The sequence below is a fragment of the Papio anubis genome, unplaced genomic scaffold (assembly GCF_008728515.1).
Source record: "Papio anubis isolate 15944 unplaced genomic scaffold, Panubis1.0 scaffold660, whole genome shotgun sequence".
In the NCBI taxonomy this organism is placed as follows: domain Eukaryota; kingdom Metazoa; phylum Chordata; class Mammalia; order Primates; family Cercopithecidae; genus Papio; species Papio anubis.
This window is the reverse complement of record NW_022166824.1, coordinates 35,115-43,347: the sequence shown is the minus strand read 5'-3', so window position 1 is coordinate 43,347 and position 8,233 is coordinate 35,115. Positions and strand designations below refer to the sequence as shown.

At 38.1% G+C, this 8,233-nt stretch overlaps 1 long non-coding RNA gene across 1 annotated transcript; it reads right to left on the bottom strand.

The window, feature by feature from the left end:
- Window positions 1-720: 720 nt before the first annotated feature.
- LOC116273419 lies at window positions 721-6,551 on the bottom strand. The gene is made up of 2 exons (XR_004181758.1): window positions 6,522-6,551; window positions 721-1,117 (listed from the first exon to the last, which is right to left on the bottom strand). It is a non-coding gene; the product is annotated as an uncharacterized LOC116273419 (long non-coding RNA).
- Window positions 6,552-8,233: the final 1,682 nt, after the last annotated feature.

Here is an 8,233-nt window from a genome sequence, read left to right as displayed (position 1 = left end):
ATGTCAAGGCTTGTTCCATGTTGTCCAATCTTTCAGCAAGTTGAGAATCAATGTTTCGTTGTTGAAGCCATAACCGGTGAGATTGTTCGTGCCATTGCTGCACAAATTCAGCATTTTGTATGCTTTGATGAAGAGCGAGCCATGCTACGGCCGCAGTGGAGACGATGGCGACAAGGCTCATCACCGAGGCAATTATAAGTCCAAGGGCACGGAGGGTTCGCTGGAGAGAAGTTCAAATATAAGTCTCAAGAGGTGATGCCCCCCATGGTCGTGTAAGGTTAACAGGCAGCCAAATTTCCTTACGAGCCCTGAGGATATAAATATCCTCAGTAAAGTTGTGCCACCAGGAATGATTGAGGCAAGACAAAAATGTACACGTATCTGTACAATTAACAATCCCCATATCATTATCCCATGTCAAATTCCCTGCTAATAATAGGTAGGGCTTACAGACACAAGCAATAATATATCAGGAGGTATTTCGATATAACTGAATATGAAAGGAGTTATTCGGATTAGAAAGATTAAGGGGCATATTCCCCACAAAAATGCTAATGGCATCGCCTGCAGCTAACAACTTCCAAAGATGACTCTGTACTTAGGCCTCCTTCACGCCATACCAAGGTTTCATTATTGTTAGCAGCAATACTTTTATTTACCCGGTGCCATTTCAAAGGTATGTGACTAAATTTTGTTTGAAAATCACTGTACACACTCCAATCAGTTATTTACATTCCATTGTATTCTAATAAAATCTGGGGTTTATTTCCCTGACATTGTTGCCACTCCAGCACCTCAATATTAGGAGAAACCTCTGGAATAGGACAAAAAGGTAAAGAACTAGGAATAGTTTCATTACTATATACAGTATGATTATAATAACAGTATTAGCAGCCACATGACTATGATTATAGCGAACAAGCCAGGCTTCATGCGATTTTCAGAGACAATGAGAACTATTTCCCATGCATTTTGGAAGTTCTTCCACTCCAAATTGGTATGTGTTGTTTATGATTCCCGTTTTCCGTTCTATATTGTCCTTGTCTATATAGGGGGACGGCATCCAAGTAGTGTCATTGGTGAAAACCTTAATTTCCACCTCTCCCCAGGCGACTCCCTGATAAAAGGGTGGAAAGGGAATATAAGTGCAATATTCATACAAAGCCTCACTAAGGGAAATAAGTCCCCCGCCAAGGCACATCCAACAAAGGAAGAAATGCATGCTGAATCCAGTTTTCTTTTCAACAGGGTTTCAATCATCTTGTAGGAAACCACTCAGGTCTGCTCCCTGTAAGGACAAGAGCATAGCCCCGTCCCTGTTTTAGAACTTGCCCTTGAACATACTTACCTTCTTCATTAGGATACCAAACTTTTAAATTGTCAGCGGGGACTATCACCGAGGGAGGTGAGGAAAGATGGGTTACGGCAGCGGAATCTTGCAATTGTCTCCATTGATTCAAAAAAATTAAGGCAAAAAGAACCTTCAAAATCTGGTTTCTGGGGGGCCCATTTCCCCCTTTTTGTTTTGTTTTAATAGTTGAGTTTTTAAAGTTAAATTTGCGCGCTCAGTGATGGCTTGACCTTGACTGTTGCCCGGGATACTGATGATATGTTGAATAGTGTATTGCTGTAAGAAAACTTGTAATTTACGAGAGACATTAAGTATAAGAGGAATGCCCATGATGGCGAAACAAGCTAAGAGATGAGTAATAACAGAAATGAGAAAAGGTATCAATGGTATGATGAGTATACTTTAATCGTCCAAAAGAAGGGACACCTCGTGGATTAACCCCAGGATGGAAGAATGGAACGCTCAAAGGAGCACAGGAAGGACAAGCTCGAATAAGAGAACGAGCTTGTTTATGAGTTAAATGAAACCGTCGTTGAAGGCCAGAACTATTAGTGTGATGTAGAGTATATTTTTGTTCTGCAGCATGTAGGTGGCCGATTAAAAGCGAATCAATCTGAGTATTACCATGAACTAATGGTCCAGAAAGTTGAGAATGAGAACGAAGATGAGTGATGAATAAAGGAGCTCGACATTGGCTCAAAGTAAAGGAAAACAAAGAAAAGAATTTCTGAAGAGAAGAAGTAGCACAAAGAGGTAAAGTGGCCTGAGAAATATGAGAAGTAACATAAATGGCGTATTGAGAATCACTAACAATGTTACAACCAGTAGTAGGGAAATCAAGTAAGACCATGAGAATAGCAAACAATTCTCCCTGTTGCACTGAGGGATAAGGATAAACTGTAACTCAAGATTGGTGAAGCTTCTTGCCAAGAATGAGAAGTTGCAAGAAGATAAGTGATCTGACTATGAGTGAATTGAGAGACAATTAAGGAAGGATCTCCTCCCCAAAGTTGTCGACAGTGATGCCGTCCTTTGATGATCAGTTCAGCTAAATGATCGATATAAGCAGCCAAGCGTTTAGATGTTTTATTGGACAAAAAGATCCATTCTAGCGGCCGATTGGTTTGATGAATCATTCCTGTAGGAGAATGTAAAGTATGAAATAAACAAAAAGAAAAGGGAACATTAGGAAGGGGCCTGTTAAAGTTGCTCTTCTACAAGCTGGAGTTCCTGTAAAGCCAAAGGAGTTAAATGGCGTGAGTTGTCCAAGTGACTGTCTCCTTCTAGAATAGAAAAAAGATGTTATAACTGATATGTTGGTATTCCTAAAACAGGACACATCCAATTAATGTCTCCTAGAAGCTTTTGAAAATCATTTAATGTTTTTAAATGATCACGTCGACTTTGAATTTTTTGGGGTCGAATATTTTGTGCCCCCAAGGTATAACCTAAATATTGAATAGGAAAATCCAGTTAAATTTTTTCTGTGGCAATATTAAGTGAGTAGAAAGAAAGCTGAGTTTGTAATGATACAAAAGCATCTTGCTGCTTTTCTCTGGTGGGTGCAGCAAGAAGAATGTCATCCATATAATGATATAAAAGAACAGAAGGATGACGCTTTCGAACAGGATCCAAGGCCCTATGGACAAATTCTTGACACAAGGTAGGGCTGTTTAACATACCTTGAGGTAAAACTTTCCATTGATATCGAGAAAGTGGCTGAGAATTATTAAAAACAGGGACAGAGAAGATCCATATAATGATAAATTAACACAGTTGGAAACTAATTTTTTACAGGATTTAAAGTCCTATGTAAGAATTTTTGACATACAGTAGGGCTATTAAGTATACCCTGAGGAAGAAGCTTCTACTGATATTTTTGAATAGGTTGTCCATTATTATTTTTAGGAATAATAAAGGCAAACTTTTTACCATCTTGAGGTTGTAATGGAATAGAGAAAAAACAATTTTTGAGATCTATGACCATTAATTTTTAACTTTGTGCGATAAGGGCAGGATTAGGAAGACCAGGCTGTAAACTTTCCCTAGGTTGAATGTAAACATTTATAGTTTTAAGACAAGACAAAGACGGGAATTCCATGCAGAAATACGTGGCTTTATATTCCTCTCGGCCATTTGTTTTTTGACTTACTCTTTTAGAGTCCTAAGTATTTCTTTAAATAATGGTCACTGTTTCACCTAAATAGGAGTGGTGGCTATGAGTTTAAAGGATTGTAGCCCATTTTGAACATCATATTTTTGGCAGCTGAGGAAATATGAGGAATGTTTAAAAAAGCAGCAAATTGTTGTGAAAGATCTTGTTCCCAAAAATTAATATTGATAGGAACAATATAAAAATTAAAAAAAACACTTGACCTTGTTGACCTTTAGGACCGACACAGGTTAAAGGTTCTACGTCTTGATAAACCACAGAAGCAGCACCCAAGCTAGTGAGTATAACTGAAACTTGTCTTTTTTCCCATTGTATGGGCCACTAATTTAAACAAATAATAGACATATTCACCCTCGTATCAATTAACCCTTTAAAAACTATTTCATTAACGTGCAATGAACATAAGGGCTTTTGATTAGAAACTAAAGTTTCCCAAAAAACAGTTTTTTCTGTGCTACCAAACCCTCCCTATTGAGAATACGTTCCCCTGCCTCTAGGCATATAAATTGTGAGACTTGAACCATAATAAGAATTTTATTAGTAACATCATGTCCTTTTGGCAAAGGGCCACACACTCTAATAGCTAATTTATATACTCCTCTATTAGGAGACAAAGTATAAGGCTGAGTAATAGCTAAGTCAGCAGCGGCGCTCTGCTTAGTTGCCGCATAAGGCTGAGAAACTGGGGTAAGGTGTGGGATCCTTAAGGAGGACTTGAACTTATTCCTTGATGTTGTAGGTCATTACTCACTGGGTATTGTAGTAGACTTGTATTGTAATTGTTGGGGCCCCAAGCCTGTGGGCCCCGGCTCCCGTTTCCCAGGAGAGGAGACAGTAAATTTCCACTTTTATCAGTTTTGGAACGACATTTATTTGTCCAATGTCGACCTTTACCACAACATTTGTACACCTCTGAAGGCAGCTTTCTGCCTTGAGGGACAAAAGTGTTCAATTTTTATGACATTCTTTTTTGAAATGTCTAGGTTTACCACACTGAAAGCAAACACCTTGTTTGTTATTTCCTTTTAAGGCTTTAAACAAAGCTCCAGCAAATAATTGAGCATTATAAATAGCCCCTCCAACACTAACACAAGTTTTAATATATTTATCTAAATTGGCCCCATTGGCCTTTAATGATTTTAACAATTTTTAACAGTCAGCATAAGCATTTTTAAAAGGCAATGTTTGTAACAAAATTTTTTAAGCAAGGCCAGCACCCACAATTTTGAAGACAGAATCCTGAAGATGGGCTACGAAGTATAGATATGGTTCATTTGTGCCCTGTAAAATCTTCACAGAGGAAAGGGAAGATTTTCCTGTTATCTCTACCTTATTTCAGGCCCTTAAAAACAAAGTCTTGATTTCAGTAAAGGCAACATCATCTAAACCAGCCTGAGCATTAAGAGTAGCATATTGGCCCGTGCCTGTGAGTTGTTCCTCAGTGGGTCCAGGGGGATCACACATAACATTTTTTCTAGCCTGTACATGCGCCTTGTTCATTTACCAGCTGTGCAATTGTAACCACTGAGAACGATCAAGAAAAGCCTTCCCCAAAGTCTTCCAGTCTATAGGAATTATCAAATTTTCTGATGAAAAAATATCAAGAAGACCAAGGATAGGGGTTCATAGTTAGAAATGGCAGCTTTCATTTCTTTTAAAAATTTAATTTGTAAGGCATTAAATTGGACATTATTGCCAACATTTGAAAACTGAGCATTAGGAGCAAAAGAAGCACAAATAATTGGAAACAGATCCAGCTCCTTAAATAATTTTTTTAAATTAAAAGTATATATAATATATAATAATACTCATATCCCCAAATATAAAGAATCTCAACATATTAATAAGAAAAGGCAAATAACCCAACCAAAAGTAGCAGAACAAAGAAATGACAATAAACCTATATGTCTAACATCATTACTCACTAGGAAATATGTATATTAATACCAAACTGAGAATCATTACATACACAATACAATGGTTAAAATTTAAAAACACAGAAAATATCAGGAGGTAGTTAATGTGTTAAGCAGCTCGAATACTCAACTTCTGTTTAGAGTGTAAATTGGTGGAACCTATGCACCCCTATAACATAACAATTTCCTAGCTGGGGTTATTAATACTATATTAATATTAATAGTTAATATTAATGTGCTTATATATTGACTATTGAAATACTCATAATATTTTAACAAACAACAAGATATACATATACATTGGTTTTGACATATTAAACAGGTGTTTAGTATAAATTTAAAGTATGTCTGATGTGAACAGGGCTTCAACTTTGCCAAACAAAGGTAAAGATAAGGAAGCCAGGGGGTTGGAGGCTCTGGAAAATCCTCTTTTAACAGGGCAGAAGGAAAAGAAACAGGGAAAGTTCGCAAAGGTGAATTAGAAGAACATATCTATAATATTTGTTGAAGCATTTCCATAATACACTGCATGTCAGAATTTCCCTTAGAAGAAGGAAGAGCTGGCTTTTTCTCTTCTCCCCCTTTTGCTACCCCCGCCCCCATCCTCTGTTATCCTGGCACAAATGGGCTCCATTTCAGATTTATTTATTTTTTTTTCCAAATCCTCAGATACCTTTCCTCCTGTGGCTACATTACTACACTCTGAATCAGTCTCAAGTAACTCTAATGTCTGAGTGATAGAGTCACACAAGGTCCACAATTTTAGAGGCATAATATCCCCTAACTGGAGAGCTCTAAGCAGAGTTTTTACTACCTGTAACCATTCTCTGCGATTCAGCTGCACTTTAGTCTGATACTGAAACCAGTAACAATGTTGTTCAACATGGGCAAACAATCACTTCAAAGTCTTTTTCTTTCACTTCTACTCCTATAGACAGCAACAGTCCTTGAAACAGCCGTAAATATTCTGAGGCCAGAGAGATGGAATTCCCCATAATGAAAGCTTAAGAAGGTTCCCCTTAACAATATCTGGGCCTTACCCGCCCCTAGGGGGTTCCCTTTCTTGTTCTCCCCTACTCACCCGTGCTGACCCTGCTCGCTGCGCCACTTGTGGTGGAGAATGAAAGAACACACAAAAGACAAAGACACACAGAGAACATGGCGGCCGCACTCAGAGCCTCCGCCTCACTTTATTTATACTCCATAAACCCCACTTCAGCAGAAAGAATGCAATGCAAAACAAACTTTCTTTTCCCACATGTGACCTTCTACTCAGTTCCTTGTTTCTATGCTCTTCCTTATCTGCCCGCCTTCTTGGCGCCTACGGGAGTTCATTAAAAGTTCAATTGGAGATACTGTCCTTGAGCCCTATCTATTCTCAGCATACTGTTTTCAAAGGCCCCTGCAGAGAAGCTTAACTGAGTGTGAGGAATTCACATGACACATAGCAGTTTCTCAGAAAGCTTCCTTCTGGTTTTTATGTGAGGACATTTCTTTCCCCATATTTTAAAAAGCGTTTCAGGATATTCTAAAGAGCATTCCCAAATATTCTTCCTGAGATTCCACAGAAACAGGATTTTCAAACTATTCAATCCAAAGAATGATTTAACTCTATGAAATGAATACGCACTTCACAAAACAGTTGTTCAGAAAGCTTCTCTCCAGTTTTCAATGGAAGACATTTCCGTGCTCACCACAGGCCTCTGGGAGCCACTAATATGCCTTCGCAGATTCCTCAAAAACAGAATTTCCAAACTGAGTAATGTAGAGTAAGCTTTAATTCTGTCAAGTGAATACACATATCAGAGAGCAGTTTCTTGGAATGGTTCTTTCTGGGTTTTATTAGAGGATAGTTCACTTTTCACCATAGTCTTCGATGTGCTCTGAAATATCACTTTTTCAGTTTTACAGGAACACTGTTCAAACACTGACTTATAAGAAAAGAGGAAAAACTCCCTGAGTGGAATGCACATATCACAATTCAGTTTCTCAGAAAGTTTCTCTCCAGTTTTTATCTGAAGATATTTCCTTTTTCACCATAGGTGTGAATGTGCTCCCGAATGTCCCTTTGCAGTTCATCCATGACAGAGTTTCCAAGCTGAGTAATGTAAAGAAAGCTTCATCTATGTGAGATGAATAAACATAGTAAAAATCAGATTCACAGAAAGCTTCTTTCTAGTTTTTATCTGAAGATATTTCCTTTTTCACCATAGCCCTGTATGTGCTCCCGAATGTCCCTTTGTGGATCCATCCATGACAGAGTTTTCCTGCTGCGTAATGTAAAGAAAGCTTTATCTATGTGAGATGAATACACATATCACAGAACAGTATCATATAAACGGTTTCCCCGATGCTGTATGAGAAGACAGTTATAATACTGTGAGTGGAATGCACACGTCACAAAGCAGTTCCACGGAAAGCTTCTCTCCAGTTTCTATCTCAACATATTTTCCTTTTCACTGTAAGCCTCAAAGTGCTGACGTATATCCCTTTATACGCTAAACATGAACAATGTTAGAAAACTGCTCAACGAAAAGAGAAGCTTAACTAAATGAGAGGAATTCACACGACACACAGCAATTTCACAGAAAGATTCCTTCTGGTTTTTATCTGAGGATATTTCTTTCTCCATATTCTAAAGATCGTTCCCAATTATCCCTCCTCAGATTCCACAGAAGCAGTGAATTCAAATTTCTTACTCCAAAGAATGATTTAACTCTATGAGATGAATACACACATCACAAAGCAGTTGCTCAGAAAGTTTCTTTGCAGTTTTCATCGAAAGACATTTCC